The 19,314-nt window shown below is 41.7% G+C and overlaps 1 long non-coding RNA gene and 2 pseudogenes across 1 annotated transcript in view; all 3 read right to left on the reverse strand.

Annotated features, from left to right (window-relative positions):
* Nucleotides 1-2,498: 2,498 nt before the first annotated feature.
* On the reverse strand, nt 2,499-4,853 carry LOC122222626 (annotated as a pseudogene).
* A 1,616-nt stretch (nt 4,854-6,469) lies between these two features.
* LOC122221298 lies at nt 6,470-8,144 on the reverse strand (annotated as a pseudogene).
* A 2,772-nt stretch (nt 8,145-10,916) lies between these two features.
* The window catches only part of LOC122221299, a 54,955-nt gene continuing 46,557 nt past the window's right edge, over nt 10,917-19,314 (reverse strand). Inside the window, exon 4 of the long non-coding RNA XR_006203145.1 lies at nt 10,917-10,998. This is a non-coding gene — a long non-coding RNA (uncharacterized LOC122221299). The remainder of the gene's footprint in view (nt 10,999-19,314) is intronic.

Genomic DNA, 19,314 nt, shown 5'->3' on the forward strand with positions numbered 1-19,314 from the left:
TTACTTTATATAACTGTCTATTTTCTACTCCCAGTGAAACAGCTTGGAAACGGAAAGGTACTATGGAAATATAAGTTGGTGTTATTATTGATTTTGTGGCTCCCACTGTGCCTCTCACACACCATGATGATAAAATATATCTATTCTCTAAAGAGAGGCATTATCCTTCTAATAAGTGCTGGTGTGATCCATCCTTTCCTTCCTTCCTTCCTTCCTTCCTTCCTTCCTTCCTTCCTTCCTTCCTTCCTTCCTTCTGTCCATATAGGCAGGTACTGATGTCTAAGTTTGTTTGGAAAACCAGGAAAAAAAACCAAAACACTGGGGCACTTGGGTGGCTCAGTCAGTTGAGCGTCCAACTTTGGCTCAGGTCATGATCTCGAGGTTCATGTGCTTGAGCCCCGCATCAGGTTCTGTGCTGACAGTTCAGAGCCTGGAGTCTGCTTCAGATTCTGTCTCCTTCTCTCTCTGCCCCTTCCCTGCTCGTGCTCTGTGTCTCTCTCTCAAAAAAGAAAAAAAAAAAAAAGAATAAACATTAAAAAATATTAAAAAAGAGAAAACCAGGAAAAAAGAAATGAAAAGTAGTGAAATAGATCATTCTCAATCCTGTATCATTTTGCTGTGCAGAGAGGGATGCTCCCATTGAAACATGCTTTGCAGTTCTCCTCCAGACACGTGGCTGATCTCACTTTCTCAGTGCGCTCTGCTGGGGTAGGGAGGAGGGAATTGGAAAGGAGTGGGCTCCAGGTCAGTTTTAAAGAAACAAGAGATCACAGATACAGCGAGACTCCTTTTGAACCCCTTCCCAATCTCAATTCCCTTAACCCCTCACTAACATGTATCTTTGCTATCCCTGCTTTTGTACTTTTGGTACATGTGAATGTACACATACAACAGTAGACTGTTGTATAAGATTTACCTTATTGGTATCTTGAATATATTCTTTTACAACTTGTTTTTTCCCCTCACCATTAGGATTTGAGAATTATTCATATCGATACGTGTTGTTCATTCATTTAACTGCCCTGCTTGAATATACATTTATCCATCCATTTCCTTATTGTTGGTTTCTGGTTTGTCACAATTGTGCACAATCCTGTGGTGAACATTTTTTTGCATGCGTCCCCTTAAGTGCAGGTATGAGGTTTCTTTGGGGGCAGTGATCCGCAAAATGTAGTGCCTGAATCAGCAGCAAGAGCATCAATATCATCTGGAACTTGTTAGAAATGCAAATTCTAGGGCCTTCACCCAGGTTTACTCAATCAGAAACTGGTGGTGGGACTCCACAAACTGTATTTTCACAAGCTCCCCAGTGGTTCTGACACAAGCTAAAGTTTGAGAATTACTGTTCCAGCTATACATTTTACAGTAGGATTGCTGGGGTATAGGATATGTGTATTTCCAACTTTATGAAATGTAGACAAATTGCCTTGAAAGTAATTGTGCTAATCTACATTCCTAAATATCATCTCTCAGTCTGTAGCTTTTTCTTAACTTTTTAAAATGGTCACTTGTTATTTAGAAGCTTTATGTGTTAATGTAGTTGAATTTATGAATATTTTTCTGTATGTTTTGTGTTTTGGATCTTGTTTATGTCTGGATGTCAGAGTCTCCCAAATGGGTTTCTAATCATTTAAGACTTTTGCTTTTCCCATTTCGGTCTTTACATCATCTGAAATTAATTCAATATAGTAATTTTTTTTTTCTGACCTATTCTTGCTGAAGAGATATGCCTCTTGTCAACTTTTGCAAACTTGGATAGTTCCCTGAAAGAAAAAAGTATCATTACGGGTACAGATTTGGTGGGAGCAAGGTGGATGGAGGAATGGTAATAGAGAATACATGTACATGGTAAAAAAAAAGGAAACAATTAAAAGAGACAAAGTGTTTGCTATAATGACAAACACAGGGGCCCCTAGGTGGCTCAGTCGGTTGGGCATCTGACTTCAGCTTGGGTCATGATCTCACAGTCTGTGAGTTTGGGCCCCGTGTTGGGCTCTGTGCTGACAGCTCAGAGCCTGCAGCCTGCTTCGGATTCTGTGTCTCCCTCTCTCTGACCCTCCCCCGCTCATGCTCTGTCTCTCTCTGTCTCAAAAATAAATAAATATTTAAAAAAATGACAAACACAGGCATCTGAATTTAAGATTACTAGGGGAGAAGTTGGCACTGTGTTTTCTATGATTGTTTAATTTATAGTGTGCATTTTGTGAACTCATTTATTTGGCACATCATAGATGCCATTGTGCATGGGTCCTATTACACACACCCAGGCTATGAAAATTGCACTATTTTATTTTTAAAAATTTTTAATGTTTACTTTTTTTTTTTTTTTTTTTTTTGCTGCAGAAAGCTTTATTGTTTTCATTTGGTCCACCGCTTGGGAGAGGGCTCCACGTGGTTAAAAAGCTGCCTACTGGCTGCAAGGAGAGACTCAGGCACAAGCCCTGGCACCTGGTGGATGTCAGAGGACCCTCTCGAAGGCTGCTGGGCTCCAGAGACTTCTAGCCGTGCTTGAGGGTGAGCCTTTGGAAGAGATACTCGCCCGGCCCAGCCTGGGGACCGGACGGCCTGCAGAGATTAGTTAGGTGGTCGCCCATCTTCTTAATGAGTTTCACTTCCTCATCTAGAACGTGATCCTCCAGGAAGTCACAGAGATGGGGGTTTGCGCGGGCAGAGCCCGGGGCATGCAGATCCAGAAGGGCCTGCTTCAAGTTCTTCTCCAGAAGCAGGGCGGCTTCCTTGGCGTCCAAGGATTTACCCCACTCATCGTGGGACGGCGTCTACACTTCCCGGAAGAGGCCATGGCCCCTGCACTGGGTTTGCATCTTCAAGAGACGCTCGGCGCCCTCCTGCTTCTTCTCAGCCACCCCGCGGGAGAAATGGCCCACGCCCTCCAGGGCCACGTCGTCCAGGTCGGAATAGAAGCCCCGTGAGAGGTAGGTGTAGGAGGCCTGCAGGTGCATGTTGACGGCGGCTTCCACCTCTGTGGAGTACTTCTGATGAATTTGGGCGCTCGGGGTTGATTGGTAATGAGGAGCTAAATTCAAAGTCGCGTGTTGGCTGGTCCCGGAGGCAGAGGGTGGCAAGAAGATGGCTCCGAAGGTTGCGACTGGAAAAAAGGTTGAGGGTGGTCGGAGGCCGGTAGAATGGGCGTCCCTGGGTCTGTTCCGTCCAAACACTGTTGAAGCAAGAGACAGATCCGAAGGACTGCGGGGTGCACTCAATGTTTACTTATTTTTGAGAGAGAGCAGGGGAGGGGCAGAGAGAGAGGGAGACACAGAATCTGAAGCCGGCCCCAGGCTCCGAGCTGTCAGCACCGAGCCCCCCATGTGGGGCTCGAACTCATGAACTGTGAGATCATGACCTGAGCCCAAGTCGCTGCTCAACCAAGTGAGCCACCCAGGTGCCCCACACTATTTTAAAATAGTTGCTTTCTGTCAATATTTGGATACTTATGCCCTCAAGTAGCCCACTAAATCAGTCAGCGCTAATTAATAATCAACCCATGTACTTGGTATCAAGTTTTATTTGATTATGAGGGTCTTAATAAAAATTTCAAGCAAATATAAGATTTGGGGGTAATTTGTATTTCATTGGGGAAGAGCCTTCCTGTACTTTTAAGGGATCCTGTAACTGGGGCACAGGGGTGCAAGAGCACCAGGCTCTGGGGGTCCCAAGCGGACCAGGAGCCACTACTGGCCACTGACAAATCCCAAGGCAGGAAGAGGAGCAGTAGTGAAATAAGACAGGAAATTTATTTCAGTGACGTCACCAGTCAGAAGACAGGGGACTAAGCCTCTCAAAGACTGTCTTCACAGTGCTGAAAATACTTTTACCTTTATATAAGGAAAACATGAGGTCAGTGGGTACATGCAGATGGGCAGTACAGGTCATTATTTTGGGGTCAATCAAGCAGGGTCTTGCTGGCTCAGGGCAGTTGTTATTGCTTGAAGGGTAATTATGTTCCTGTCAGAGGATGCTTTGCCTCCTGGGTCTTTTGTCTGAGTTAAGAGATAAACAAAGGAGAATTTAAATCAGTTAGGAAGTACAGACCAAGGTCAAAATGGAGGTGACTAAAGTCCCTTTTCAACCCCAGTGACTCTCCATTATAATCCCAGCGCCTTAGAACAGTGCGTTGCACGCAATAAGTGCTTTATAAATGTTGATTCACTGATTGGTTATAAAAAGTGCTGAACTGCTCAAACTTTCTGGCTCTGACTTCAACTTAGAAATGCTTGTCCTGCAGAAGAAAAGCTTAGAACAGTCTTTACATGTGCCACAGAGCAACCAATCATGGAGACTGCTCACTTGCCATTGTATGTATTTCAAAATTTCAACAAATACAGTGCTTTGGAAAGATCCACTAGTGCATGATTTGTACATTCATATTGTTAGGTCTGTCCCGGGTTTTAGTTTAAATTACTTTGTGTTGAGTTCGGTTCAAAAATTATTTTTGTGAACCCGTGCTGCACCAGGGTATAATGATGAGTATGACAGTTTCTTCCTTTAACTTATTCAAGATGATGGCTTCCTCTATATTATGAATATGGCAAACCAAATCTGTGGTGTCTAAATGGGGTATCTCTTCATAGGAGGGGAGCCACCAAATGTGGGGCAACAATCAGATCAGGTGGAAGCCAATGGTGTGGGAGATGAAAGAATTCACCTGAGGCAGAACAAAGGAGACAAAAATGTATTGAATACACCACAAGGGAGTGGTGGGCACGAGCAGAAGAGTGGCTGTCTGCAAAGACGCAGTGGGTGGGGACTGCTTTTAAAGGGGGAAAAAGAGGAGGTTTGGCAACGTATAGAATCTTACCTTTTTTGGTAACTGTGCCTGGTCGTAAGGAGCCCATTGGTCAGTTAGGGCCTAAGGACATTTTGAGGTGGGTCACCTGATGGGCCTGTCTGTATCAACCAGGTGGTCACTGTGGCCTTTTCCACATTCCATTGCTCAAGCTTGTTTGCCTGAAGGCGGTCTCCACAAAATCTGTTTAATCTCTTTCCATTATAATATTGTTTGGGCTGGAAATTCAGCCTTGCAAAATTCTTTAGATTTAAAAAGTTAAAAATCCTCTCTCATGTGTCTTTGCTGACAACACATAATCTTCCTAGCAGGCCTTCTGGAACTGGGTAAAGTGATTTGACAATGAGGGAAGCCATTGCTTCAGAGGGCAGAAGCCAGGGGCTGAGCTGCGTGGCGGCTGGTGGTAGGCAATAGCAGGAAGCGATTGCTCTAACCGCACCACTATTTGTTACAAAGGCATTTTTCTGACTGAAAGTGTTTTCCTGGAAGAATTTTCCTAACTAGGGAGTGGTACTGAGGGCTCTCCCATCAATGGATAACTAATGAAATGTGTTTGCTAGGGCAGCCATCACCTTCTTTCTTTTTTTTTTTTTAATTAAAAAATTTTTTTTTGTTTTTTACATGTATTTATTGTTTAGAGACAGAGAGACAGAGCACTGGTCGGGGAGGGATAGAGAAAGGGAGACAGAATCCGAAGCAGGCTCCAGGCTCTGAGCGGTCAGTACAGAGCCCGACACGGGGCTTGAACTCACAAACCGTGAGATCATGACCTGAGCCAAAGTCAGACGCTTAACTGACTGAGTCACCCAGACACCCCCATCACCTTCTTTCTACTCCAGTGTGCACCAGTACCTTTCCACTCACCATCTCATTCTCCTTGTACTTTATCTATTTGGCTTCCCCTGGCTCAATTCAGGGCCTTGCAATATAATGCCTAGAGGTTCAGTTTTGTCACTGTAGCATCAAATGAGCCTAGAGGTTATTTGGTTTTAATTTTCATTCATTAAAACAATCAATGTAGAGGATTTAGTCATTCAAATGGTTAATGGTGGGACATTTAGGTAATTACAACTCTTGAATGTTCTCTCTTCTGCTAATAGTTTTTATTGAACCAGATTTGTGTCTAGGTCTTGAAAAGAAGTGGTTGAAGCCTGTGAGTAACACAGGCCAACATTTTGGGAGGAAGTGGAAGAGGGAGGTCTTCTGGGTCCTAAGCCCCACCTCAGTCTCTTCATATTCCAAAGAATAGATGTACAGTAAATAATCCCTTGAGGCTCAGAGAAAAGACCCAAGTCAGATTCTGTCTATATTTGGATACCTGTGCCCTCAAATAGCCCCCTAAATTACTCAGCACTAATTAATAATTAATCCATGTACCGGTTTCATGTTTCTTTTGATAAATGGCCTTAGCTTATACGAGGCTCTCCCTTTCTCAAATACTCATCTCCTTCTTTTCTAGTAACCCATATTTTACCCTCTCCTCACAGGCTGATATCAGAACCATTCCCTGATTCAAATTCATTCACTCTCTAGTCATTCATGCAAATTCATTATTTCAACCAACCAATCATCTGCTAGGTCTTCTAGATAGTCCTGGAGATTATAACTGTGAGAAATTGATTTTTTAAATTTTTTTAAATTTTTAAATTTTTTTATTTTTCAAGAGAATATTAAATCGTTTATTGATTACACATGATAATGGACGATACACAAGCTTTAATCCCATCTATAATTTTATCTGATACCATAATTCAATTTAGATATATTGCATAGGATGTGCCAACAATCATATTAATAACCAAATAAACTCCAGGACTTTGCTTGGGTGACCCTTTTAACGGTGAATTCCAGATCACAACACATTAACTGTCAGTTCAACCACACCAATGTTTGTGGAGACAACGGCTTCTGTGCCCAAGCAGGTTGCAAATAAACTTCAAATGGAACCTGGCATCACCCTGATGGAATTCTAACTTCACACTGTTGGGGTAGCTTACCAAGATGGCTTCAGAGTAGACTAACTTTACACAGCACATTTAAAAAAAGACACATTTATTCAGCGTCATGATCAGACTATTACATTTAGCAATCAACAGCATGGCTGCAAAAAAAACCTCTACATTAAAACCCTTTGTTGGAATGCTTTACACTTTCCACAGAACAGAAACTAAAATAACCTGTTATACAATTAGTCACAAATACAGTCCTCAAGTTTTTTGTCCATACACATGAGTATTGTCTAAAACATGTCTTCTTTGTAGCAGCTAGGCCCTGCCACCACTGTGCTTGGCTGAGTTCACAAATCTGTTGTAACCTGTAGCTTCCCTGTCACTCCTCTGGCTCTCCTCTCCTGCTAAGCTTTGTTTCCTGGCAGTAATTAAAACCTTCTGCCACTGCCATAGCTACTGCTGCTGCTGGAACCGCCATAGCCTCCTTGGTTTCGTGGTTTGGCAAAGTATTGGCCTCCACCACCATAGGGGTCAGAGCTTCTGCCTCCAAAATTTCCTCCTTTCATGGGTCCAAAATTTGAAGATTGATTGTTGTAATTGCCAAAATCATTATAGCTTCCACCACCTCCAAAGTTGCTTCCATTGTTACCAAATCCGTTAGAGCCATCCCCACTGCCACCATATCCACCACCACCTCGACTGCCGCCAAAGCCACCTCACCCACTGAAGTTTCCTCCACGGCCAAGGTTGTCATTCCCACCAAAACCACCTCCACGACTACCACCGAAGTTCCCAGAACCACTTCGACCTCTTTGGCTGGAGGAAGCACTAGCCATCTCTTGCTTAGATAAAGCTTTCCTTACTTCACAGTTGTGGCCGTTCACAGTATGGTATTTTTGAATGACAATCTTGTCTACAGAGTCATGGTCGTCAAAGGTCACAAAAGCAAAGCCTCTCTTTTTGCCACTGCCTCGGTCAGTCATGATTTCAATCACTTCAGTTTTCCCATACTGTTCAAAATAATCTCTTAGATGATGTTCTTCAGTGTCTTCTTTAATGCCACCGACAAAAATCTTTTTCACAGTTAAGTGGGCACCAGGTCTTTGAGAATCTTCTCTCGAGACAGCCCTCTTTGGTTCCACAACTCTTCCATCCACCTTGTGTGGCCTTGCATTCATGGCTGCATCCACCTCTTCCACAGTGGCATAGGTGACAAACCCAAAGCCTCTGGAGCGCTTGGTGTTTGGATCTCTCATAACCACACAGTCCGTAAGCGTTCCCCATTGCTCAAAATGGCTCCTCAGACTCTCATCGGTTGTTTCAAAGCTCAAACCTCCAATAAAAAGCTTCCGCAGCTGTTCAGGCTCTTTGGGAGACTCTGACTTAGACATGACGGTGGTGGGAGGGGAGACTTTCACGATGCTTACTCGGCGGCGTCCATGGGCAGGAAGCGAAATTGATTTTTTTTTAAACTTGTTTCCTGACACCACCAATGCTTTTATTTATTGTTAAAAATTCTTGATGACACTGGTGTTTGAGTTATTATGGTTTGAATATTACCTGGTCTTTGTCTATAGTTACCAAAGTAAAATAGTAACTATGCCCTAATAAAATCCTTAAAAGTACTAAATAAGTGTAATGCCCCCGATTTCGAATGCGAGAGACCACCAAGGAGCCGATACTGATGCAAACGCACGAGGGTTTATTTGCAAGCTGGAGCTTGGGCCCAAGTACACCCGACAGGGCGGAGCAGGGACTTGGACCCCTAGGTTAAGAGGCGTAGCAGTTTTATAGGGGCCAGTGGCCAATGAGATGGTAACACACACAGAAAGTTGCATAGTCATGTCAGTCCACATGCAGGTGGCCAATTGAATTACAACTTACCCTATAGTAACTGTTTCAACTAGCCTATCACTCTGGTCAGAATTGGTGCGCAAGTTTGGCGGGCAAAAGGCGGGGTTTACATTCTTTGGCGGTTAGGGGTTCCACATTCCTTTATGAGCCGGTTTCCAGTAAGGGTGTGCTCAGCAGCTTGACTAGGGTGGGGGAGTGTCTTAAGCAATAAGTAGGTCATGTGGGGGTTATACATGATATGGTGGGTGTAGCACAAAATGGAGTTAGTCTTGCTCTGCTTGTCCAGGGGTAGGGGATTTTTGTTAAATTCCTTGGGTCCCACATTAAGGGGTGCCTGAGCCGCTCAGTTGCTCGATTGTCCGATCCTTGATTTTGGCTCAGGTCATGATCCCAGGGTTGTGGGATCAAACCCCTTGTCGGCCTCTGTGCTGAGCATGGAGCTTGCTTAAGATTCTTTCTCTCTCTCCCTCTGCCCCTTTCACTGGCTTGCACACACACTCTCTCTTAAAAAAACAAAAAAAGTACTAAATGATAATAGCTGAGATTAGAAGAGAAATTAAATATGAAATATGGCCAAGATACTGATAGGAAATAACTCCCAGAGACTATGTTGGAAGAATTGAAAAGACTGACCATTTTCAAATCTCTTTTCTTTCTTTTTTTTTTTTTTTAATGTTTATTTATTTTTGAGAGAGACCAAGACAGAATGGGTTAGCGGCAGATATAGAGGGAGACAGAGAATCGGGAGCAGGCTCCAGGCTCTGAGCTGTCAGCACAGAGTCTGACATGGGGCTCTAACTCATGAGCTGTGAGATCGTGACCTGAGCTGAAGTCATACGCTCAACCCAACCGACTGAACCACCCAGGCGCCCCATCTTTCTTTCTTTCTTTCTTTCTTTTTTTAATGTTTATTTATTTTGAGAGAGAGAAAGAGAGAGTGCGGGCATGAGTGGGGGAGGGGCAGAGAGAGTGGGAGAGAGAGAATCCTAAGCAGGCTCTGTACTGTCATCTGCAGAGCCAGATGTGGGGCTCCATCCCACAAACCATAAGATCATGACCTGAGCTGAAATCGAGTCAGATGCTTAACCGACTGAGCCACCCAGGTCCCCCAAGTTTCTTTTATTTCCGTGTGGTATTCAGTCCAGGTTTGGCTGTACAGACGTAGTCTTTGTTGTTCTTCTAGACTCTATTTCTTTGATCCCTATCACCACATCTCTGTTATCACCGTATCAGGGAATCTCATTAACCCCACTACCTAAATGTCTTTTGGAAACAGCTAACCTCTCCCATTCCTTCTTGGGGTGACTTTCTGGAGTATTCCACCCTACCTCCCCAAACCAAACTGGCTGATTTAGGAGGTTCAGTAAGTCCTTGAACCTGTCATTATCACACTGCATTGTAAATGTTTGGCTGTTGCTAGCCTTTGTTAATCTGTGAGTTCCTTTAGAGTAGGCCTTGTGCCTTAATTATTTGTATGTTCTCATCACTAGTAGAGTGCCTGGCACACTATAAACAATAATAAATGTTTGCTGAATTAAAAAATGAATTTATAAACCAAGGGATATTTTCCCTACATCTCACAAGGGGGCAGCAAGGAATACAATTTTTTTCTATTGTCTGCAAAATCACATATCTTTAAAGCCAGAAGAGACATTAGCTTAGTTGAGTAAACTTCTCATCTTCTTAGAATGCTCAAATATTTCTTTAGAGAAGGACTTCATGGCATTCATAGAAATTCTCTCATAGGCCTCATTTCCAGGTTTTTAAAATGTCACGTAAGCATACAGTCTGTTGACCATCCTCACAAATGTGTACTTTGGCCATAGCTCTGAATTTAGTTGCCTTACCCAACTCTCTTAAGATTATATAAAATAATAGGCATTTCCCTAAATGGAATTTTCTGAATGTAGTATTTGTTTTTGGCTTCTTGATTTCTCATATGATCACATAAATTTACCACACTTAGTGCCATCTTCCATTTTTAGAGTTGAGGAAATGGAGGCCTAGAGAGGTTAAAGAGTTCTCCTTTATTCACACAACAAATCACTGGTTGGACTGAAACCAGAATTCCAATCCTCTGACCCTGAATCTTACATTTCCTTTTATTGTCTGAAGGTCACAGATGCTTTGGTTTGGAAACAGAAGCATAATTCAGGGTATATAGACTTTAGTACCCAATTCCTTCTAGATAAATGAGTGTTTACATTTCAGTCCTACTGAAGGTTAGATTGCAGCATCTATCATGAAAAAGGGTTTGTGCATGTTCTTTTTCTTTATTGAATTAGGAAATGCAAGAAAAACAGTCTTTACAAACTCACAGTTCTGAAATAATACAGTTCTATAGAGAAGGAAAAAATTTTTCCTCAACCTTCTTAGGGCCCGTGGCTGCATCTGAAAATTAAACCAATAAGGACAGATTAATAGGAGAAAAGCATGCAGATTTTATTAAATTTTTACATGTAGATGGGAGCCTTCACAAGAGAATCAAGACCCAAAAAAGTGACCAGAGCAGGAAGCTTTTATACCTCTTAGACAAGGAAAAAATAAATTTGTGAAGAATTGATAAGACAGAGAAATTTGGGCTAGGGGTAGTAAATGGTGAAATGGTAACTTGGAAGATCAGGATTAGTTCCACAAGGTTTGTTTATACATCCTTCTTGGCCCCAAATTTCTCTGTCTCTGATGATAAAACTGTCTTTTAGTACATTCACAGTGTTGTGCAACCATCACCACTATTTAACTGCACCTTTCATCATTCCATAAAGAAACCTTCTACCTATTCATACTGTTTGCAACTTGTTTTCTTAATGAATACTACCATGTAAAGATATGTCTCATTTTTTAAATAGCTTTATAGTATTCCATTATAAGTACCATAGTTATTTACCAATCTCAATGGATAATTGGGTTATTCTAGAATTTTAAAATATTATAAGCAGTGCTATACTGAACAGCCTTGAATGCTTGCATACTTCTATGATACACATTATTAGACACAGAAATGTTGAGTCAAAGGAGATAAACATTAAAAATGTAATCAGGGGCACCTGGATGACTCAGTCAGTTAAGCGTCTGACTTCGGCTCAGGTCAGATCTCACGGTTCATGGGTTTGGGACCTGCCAGGCTCTTTGCTGACAGCTCAGAGCCTGGAGCCTGCTAAGGATTTTGTGTCTCTCTCTCGCTCTGCTCCTCCCCAGGTTGCCCTCTGTCTCTTTCTCAAAAAAAAAAAAATTCTATATTTTCCTCCCAAAGAGTGCTACTAATTAACAATTCCAGCAAGAGTATTTCCCCATCACACTTTCCTACCCTCTTGCCAACACTGAATATCATCAATCTGTAAATATTTTCCAATCTGATAGGTAGAAATAATCACCTTATTGTTTTAGTTTGATTAATTATAAGGGAAATTGAGCATCTTATAATGTTTATGAATGATTGTGTGTGTGTGTGTGTGTGTGTGTGTGTGTGTTGACTTGCCTGTTCATGATCTTTGCCCACAGTTCTATTGAGGTGATTTTTAGGTAGTTAATAGGAAAGTTTTTTGAAAGAGTGTTTGCTTTCTCATTTTGAGCAAACCTTTTTCCTTCTCTGCCCAGGAAACATTCTCTTTGTGTGTCTCTCATCTATGTTAAGAACTTCCAGGCCATTTGGTTAATGTAACCTTTTCCTGCTGAAGAGAGAGGGCTTGGTCTGTGATCATCAGAAGGATTTGAATATCCTATTTCCGTTTCCTTTAGAGTTACCGTCCTCTTTTTCTCTCACATTAATTGCTTTGTGTTCTCCCTGCTTGATGCATTTGACCTTCATTTTTTCATGTAGTTCTTGCTAATATCCAGCTGCACTGTATCAGAGGAAAATTAATTCCTTTGGAGTTTTGAGTACATTAGATAAGGAAATCCATTGCATTGGTATTTCTTTCAAGATGTGTCAAATTTTTGTGTCAACCAAGGATTTCCCTTTGACTTATACTTTATTCTTTGGAATCTACCTGTTCTAAATGCTTTTTGGACTCCCAGAGTGAGGTCCTCACCTCAAAGCCAATGGCAGCCATTATTTCTTTGTCAAGGTGAGAATGTCTGACTAAATCCCAGGTTAACTGGTCCTATGCAGTTTTGCTGAGCTCCCCCATAGTAGGAATGCTTTTTTGTTTCTTAATTCAAATGGCTATTCTGGGTTCCTGTCCCCTATCAGGGAGGGCTTTGCCCCAAAGTAGCAACAATGACCTCTGGGGCTAGCTTTAGAAATTAATGAAGCCTTGTGGGATCCTTTGCAAAGGAGGAGCTGGCATAAATGGGAGGTGTGTTCTATATGTTCTCCGGGGAGTTGAAACAAACCAAGGATGAAAAAATGCTGCCACAGCTGCTACTGCCTGTGAGTAATGTGAGGGTGATGTGTTGACAACACACAGATCCCCAGAGAGACCCTGGGGGTGAGACAGTCACAATGCCACAGTGCGTTTTTCCATGGTTTTAGCATTGATTTTCAAATGACACATTCACTTAAAGCCCAAACCTGACCACTGTGTGATGTGGGATGGGTTATACAAGGCTCCTAGCAGCTTCATTATCTCTACCACCACGCATCAGTGTGGGAACAAATCAGGGATTCTCAGCCCTTTTCAGCTCCCAGCTCATAAATAAGCTTTATTTGGAGATGGACTGAAAGGGGAAGCCAACAAGAATTTTCCCTCTGTGCCTTTGACAATGAATAGAATGAAGTTTTGTTCTGTTTTGTTTTTATGAGTAAGCACGATATTATTCAGTCACCTTTCTGTCCCAGCCGCCAGCCCCCATTCCAAAGGGAGAGCCCATGTACTCACCTAGGTGGTTTTACTTGGTTACTTGTGCCGCTGGTACCTCTAGAAACATTTGGTGCCCACCCTTTCTGGCTTTCTGAATGTTACTAAGATCTTTAATTGGCATAATCTGTTTCTAAAGGTCTTACATTTATTTATTATATAACTAATTTTCCCCTCAATTTTATATGTATATATATAACACGCATGTTGCTGATAGAAAATCTGGCAAATATAGCAAAATATAAACAAAATTAAAATCAAACACATTCTTCTTTTTTTAATGTTTATTTTTGAGAGAGAGAGAGAGAGAGAGAGAGACAGAGTGAGAGTGGGGGAGGGGCAGAGAGAGAGGGAGACACAGAATCCAAAGCAGGCTCCTGGCTCTGAGCCGTCAGCACAGAGCCTGATGTGGGACTTGAACCCACGGACTGCGAGATCATGACCTGAACTGAAGCCAGATGCTTAACCAACTGAGCCACCCAGGCACCCCTCAACCACACTCTTCTTTTTAAAAATTCTTTTTATTAATATCTATCTTGATATATATCCCTCCATGTTGTATATGCTCATACAGTTTTCATTTTTTGAGGAAATTATGTTCTATAAAGTCACCGCGAACAATGAATTTGTGAACGCTGAACTGAGTACTGAACCAGGAAAAGTACAGGGTTAGGTTCAGAGCCTCTGGCCACATTTTCATCAACTGATCCAGTTCGTAACTTTGTTATATGTGTGTTTTAGTTTGAAGACCATTTATTTAATAGGTACTGTTAATTTGTTTCTATTGAACTCCTAGCCAACAGCACTAAAACTCATGCCCAAATGAACCTTATTTAACACATGTATTTTCTCCAGAAGGCATGTCACAACCTTCTTGCACATTGAAACATTAGACAACACTTCAGCACTGTGTTTGGGTGCATTTAAACAGTGAAACCACCAACAAAAAGCGCAGAAATGTGAAATACACAGCAGTAAATACACCATGAAAAGAATACATGTTTATAGTCTGAGAGCTGAAACAAGAAAGCAGAGTGGAGGCCCCTGGATGGCTCAGTCAGTTAAGTGTCAGACTCTTGATTTAGGCTCAGGTCATGATCTTTCAGTTGTGGAATCAAGTGCCCCACTGGGTTCCTACACTGAGTGTAGAGCCTACTTGAGATTCTCTTTCTCTCTCCCTCTGCCCCTCTCTCCTGCTCACGCACGTGTTCTCTCTCACTCTCTAAAATAAAAATTAGGTAAAAATTAAAAAAAAATAAAGAAGGCAGAGTGTTGCCTTGCTCAACCTCAGCTGGCAATGTACTTGTCAGGAGACTCAAATTTTTTGCCACTTTGTGAAAGTTCAGAAATGACCACAAAAGCACAGAGATATTTTTGGTTTACAAATTTTAGAGAATAGGTGAATTCACAAATACAGAGTCCATGAATCATGAGGATTGATTATATTTTATAACATGTTTTATTTACTTAAAAATATCTGGATTTTAATGGATATATAGTAGTCCAAGATATGAATGTACCATGATTTATTTCACCATCTTTCTAGTCTCAGACATTTAGTTTGTTTTCAAAATTTTGCTCTTTTATTGTCATCCTTGAATGTAGATCTTTATTCATATCTATTATTTGCTTGTGTGTATTTCTGTAAGAGGAATTACGATTCTAGTCTTTTAAACAGTGGTATATGGTTAGGTTTTACATGGATAATCTAATTTATAGGCCACATTTTTATGTGCATGAGCAGTAAAGGGTTAACTCAGCAGGCATAGGTGTATTCCTGTGTATTCTAACGGTCTTTAGGACTAGCTTTGGACAAGCTCCTGGGAGACAGCCTGTAAGCCCTTGAAATATCCTGGTTGATAATGGTATCTGTGTATGGTGAACACAGACCATGCCAGCCAGATAGCTTATGTTAACAATGTGATTTATGGTGAACACTTGTTTTGATTCAGCTGGGGCCCTGAGCCACATGGTATTACTTAAATCTTATGGGGTGTAGAGATTGACTAGCTGAGGTCAGTTAGGCAGCTGCTCAATGCCTATGTGACTTCTTATCAAAACGTTGGGCACCAAGGCTCCAGTGAGTTTCCCTGCTTGACCATCCTTTGTACGTGTTGTCACACAGTGTTGCTGGGAGAATTAAGCACTGTCTGTGTACCTTTGTTGAGAGAGGACAGTTCAGTGCTGCTTTATGAATATTTTCCTTTGCTGTAATTAAAACCATCAGTTTTTCTGAGTTCTGTGAGTCCTAGGGAATCACTGAAACCGAGGGTGGTCTTGGGGACTCCCCCAACACAATCCATGCACACATGTAGTGTTCCATCCTCCAAATCAGGAACCTGATGGGAGGTTAAAGAGGTTTTCAAGGGTAATTGGTTATACTATCCTTGATTTTTGTCTACATTCTATTTTTAGAAATCAATCATTATCAGCTAAAGTTCCACTATTGAACATCTTTTCAAGTACTTATTGGCCATTTGGATTTCTTCCTCTGTGAATTATCTGTTCAGATTTTTTTTTTTTTTTGGCTAAGCTGTTCTTGAATTTAGAAAACAGTAAGCATATTCACATACACACAAAGGAAATGAAGTTTTATTTCCCTATTGGTTTATGGAGCTTGGTGTTTTCTATATAGGTAGTAAATAATCCTTAAAATTGCTCACCCCTTAGAAATACCAGCTTTCTCCAATATCCAGTTTTCTTATGCCCTATCTCTGTTTCAGGTCATGTCAGTTCCATTGACAGTCTCTCTTAGGCCTTCTTTTTTTTTTTTCTGGGAAAAACTTTTACTCACTGAATTTGTTAATTTTTCTTTTCCAGTGCCTCTAATATATGCATATTCCTTTATGTCACCATATTACAAATTTTAGACTTTTAGATGATCATATTTGACTGCTACAATAACCTTCCCATGATTTCAGCAACCTCTTTCAAATTTACCCTGCAGATGCCAGATTAGCTTTCTTAAAGTACAATTTCATTGTACCACTCTGTTTCTCAAAATCTTCCAAGACTTTCTTTAGGTCCTCTTGTCAGACATGGAAACTTCTGGATGTCCTGAACCCTGTGCACTCGGTTTATTCCTAAAATCAACTTCCAAGAGAAAGGTTCTGCAGTAGGGCAGAGGTCTATTTCTGTGTGGTTGGTCTAGATGTACTGAACCAGGAAGATGAGCTGTGACTTAGGAGGCTGAAAGAGTGGGAGGTGTCAAAGCTGTTAAGGTGGTTAAATCATCTTATGCTAAAGCAATTAGGCTATTTACTGGTCGAATCAAACTTGGAGCAGGTTGAGAAGAATGTGATCCATGCGAACAGGATTGTATGTAATGGATGCTGGGTCCTACTTGTAGCGTGTTTGTATGTTTGGTCTTTGCTTCCAGGGGTCTCACTTCTGTTCTCTATTTTTAGTGTTCGCTGTGAATTGGGGTAGACTCTGGATTTCTCCAAGTTTTTTAAGGGAAGCCTGCCAAAGGATTAGGAAGATGCATAAAGTAGGCAACAGGTGTCCTAGACATTACCCTCAGGGGTCTACACAGTCCTGTCTGTCTATATTTCATCTGGGCACACGTGTATAGACCCTGAAATGGGTGGAATGTTGTAGAATACAGAGGGTTACTAGGAGAACTAGTGAGCCAAATATGCCTCCATAACCCCAGTCCAGACTAGAGTTGGAACTTTAATGGCAAAGGCATAAAAAAAATGTTGCTGCTATAGGATGCCTTAGTGGCCTATAGAGTCATATTGTCACAGAACCAGATGTGGCCACATATCTGCAAAATCTGTGGAATGAAGTGATACAGGTGCTTGGGATCTCTGATACTTTGTTTTCTAATCCACTTGTGGGGGAGGACCCACTTGCCTGACTGCTTCCTTCAGAAAAAGGTTCGAGATTTCATCAGACAAGGTAACCAGGGGAACAGAGCCAACTGTGTCTGTTTTGACTCAACTTGCAGGAAGCCCACAGCCAGTGAAGATTTCTCAGGTGTGATGGCTCCTAGACTCTCCCGGGTAGTACAAAAGATAGCCATCACTATAGAGCTCTTTCACCCAAATGAGCTGGGCTTAGGGGTTAGATAAAAGGATGCATTTACAGAAGTATCTTTCAACTGTAAGAGTGTTTGTCTAGAGTGGATTACCAGATATCTTTCCTGGAAATTGTAATTATTGATTTAGATTTGGGCCCAGGAATCTGAGATTCTTGCCTTCAGGGAGGCTTGGAAAGCACTGACCTCAGGTTCATTTGCTAAAAAATAGCCCTGACTGAGGTTCGAAGTGTTGGCCTCTTCCAGGAATGGGCATCGTGGGGTTGGAGAAATTTAGCATTGTAGCAGGGAAGTCTCTTTAATTTGCTGAATAACTTGGATTTATCCACCCAGAAACGGAATGAAAAATAGCCTTCCTTAAACAGATTTAGCAGGAGGATGATCACAGTGATAAAATGTGGAATGAACCCAAGGAACATCCTTAATAATTTGGGAAGAGGGATGCCACGTTAGGACTGTGAAGGTTTTTGTAGGGATCAGTCATCTGAACTTCTTGGGTTAGGAGACAATAAACCCTAAGAGCTCAATCTCAGTAGGCTCCTATAATCATTTCTTTAAGTATGCCTTCCCAGAAGGAACAACTTCTGGGTGGTATCAACTGAGGGTTTTGTATTAGGGCAGATCCAGAGAGTAAGTGTATTAGCCAGAGGGGACAGTACAGGACATGTGTTTGTATGTTAAACACACGCGCGCGCACACACACACACACACACACACACACACACACCAAATCAGCAAACCATAAGAGACTTAACTATAGCAAACAAACTAAGAAAGTTGTGGGAGGGGAGGTGGGTGGGGGGATTGGCCAGATGGGTGATGGCTATTAAGGAGGACACCTGTTATGATGAGCACTAGGTGTTACATGTAAGTGATGAATCACTACATTCTACTCCTGAAACCAATACTACCTTATATGTTAACTAACTTGAATTTAAATAAAATCTTGGAAGAAAAAAAAAACCCCAAAACTTCACAAGTAATTTTGATGTTCTGATTAAGAATTCTTGCTTTAGGGGTGCCTGGATGGCTCGTTTCGTTGGGCATCCAACTCTTGATTTCGGCTCAGGTCATGATCTTACAGTTCCTGGGTTCAAGCCCTGCATCAGGCTCTGCACACTGACCTTGTGGAGCCTGCTTGCAACTCTTCCTCTCTCCCTCTCTGCCCTTCCCCCACTCATACTCTCTCTATCTAAAAATAAATAAATAAACTTAAGAAATAATTCTTGCTTTAGAGGACTCTGTGGCATTAATGTAAGATTTATTATAACCTGGCTATAGACTCAGCCTTGCCTGGCTGCCCCATAATAATCCCCTAGCTTTATCAGTCCAATTTCCCCAATGCTTTAGCAGTCTGGCACCTGACTCATGTCTGTGACCCTCTATGACTTCCATGGGGTTTTCTGATATTTCGTTATTTTGGCTTGGGTTGGCAGTTCTGCTGGCACTTTGTCTCAGAAGCAAACTTGTCTAGAGCAGCATGGTATATACTTTCCTCCATTCTATTCCAGTCTCAGGAAGCCAGGTGCTAGGGGGTTAAACTGATATTCAAGGCCTTCATCAGGTCCTAACTTACCTTTCTAAGTTTCTCTCCCACCAATCTCTCAAAAGAACTCTTGGTATCAATCAGACTTGCCATTATGGCACCCAGACTATGTTCTAGCCCATTCTGCTGTGTTCAAGCCATGTTACCCCATAACTTTGCTCAATGCATTCCATATGCTTGGAACGCCCCTTCTCTGTTTCTTAATCTGTCTGAACTCCTCTGGTTTATACAATAACCCTTTTTTTCTGATTTTAAAATTAATACATGTTCACTGTAGATAATTTGAAAAATATGACAAATCATGAAGAAAACATAATCCA

This window comes from Panthera leo, chromosome B3 (assembly GCF_018350215.1).
Source record: "Panthera leo isolate Ple1 chromosome B3, P.leo_Ple1_pat1.1, whole genome shotgun sequence".
NCBI lineage: Eukaryota > Metazoa > Chordata > Mammalia > Carnivora > Felidae > Panthera > Panthera leo.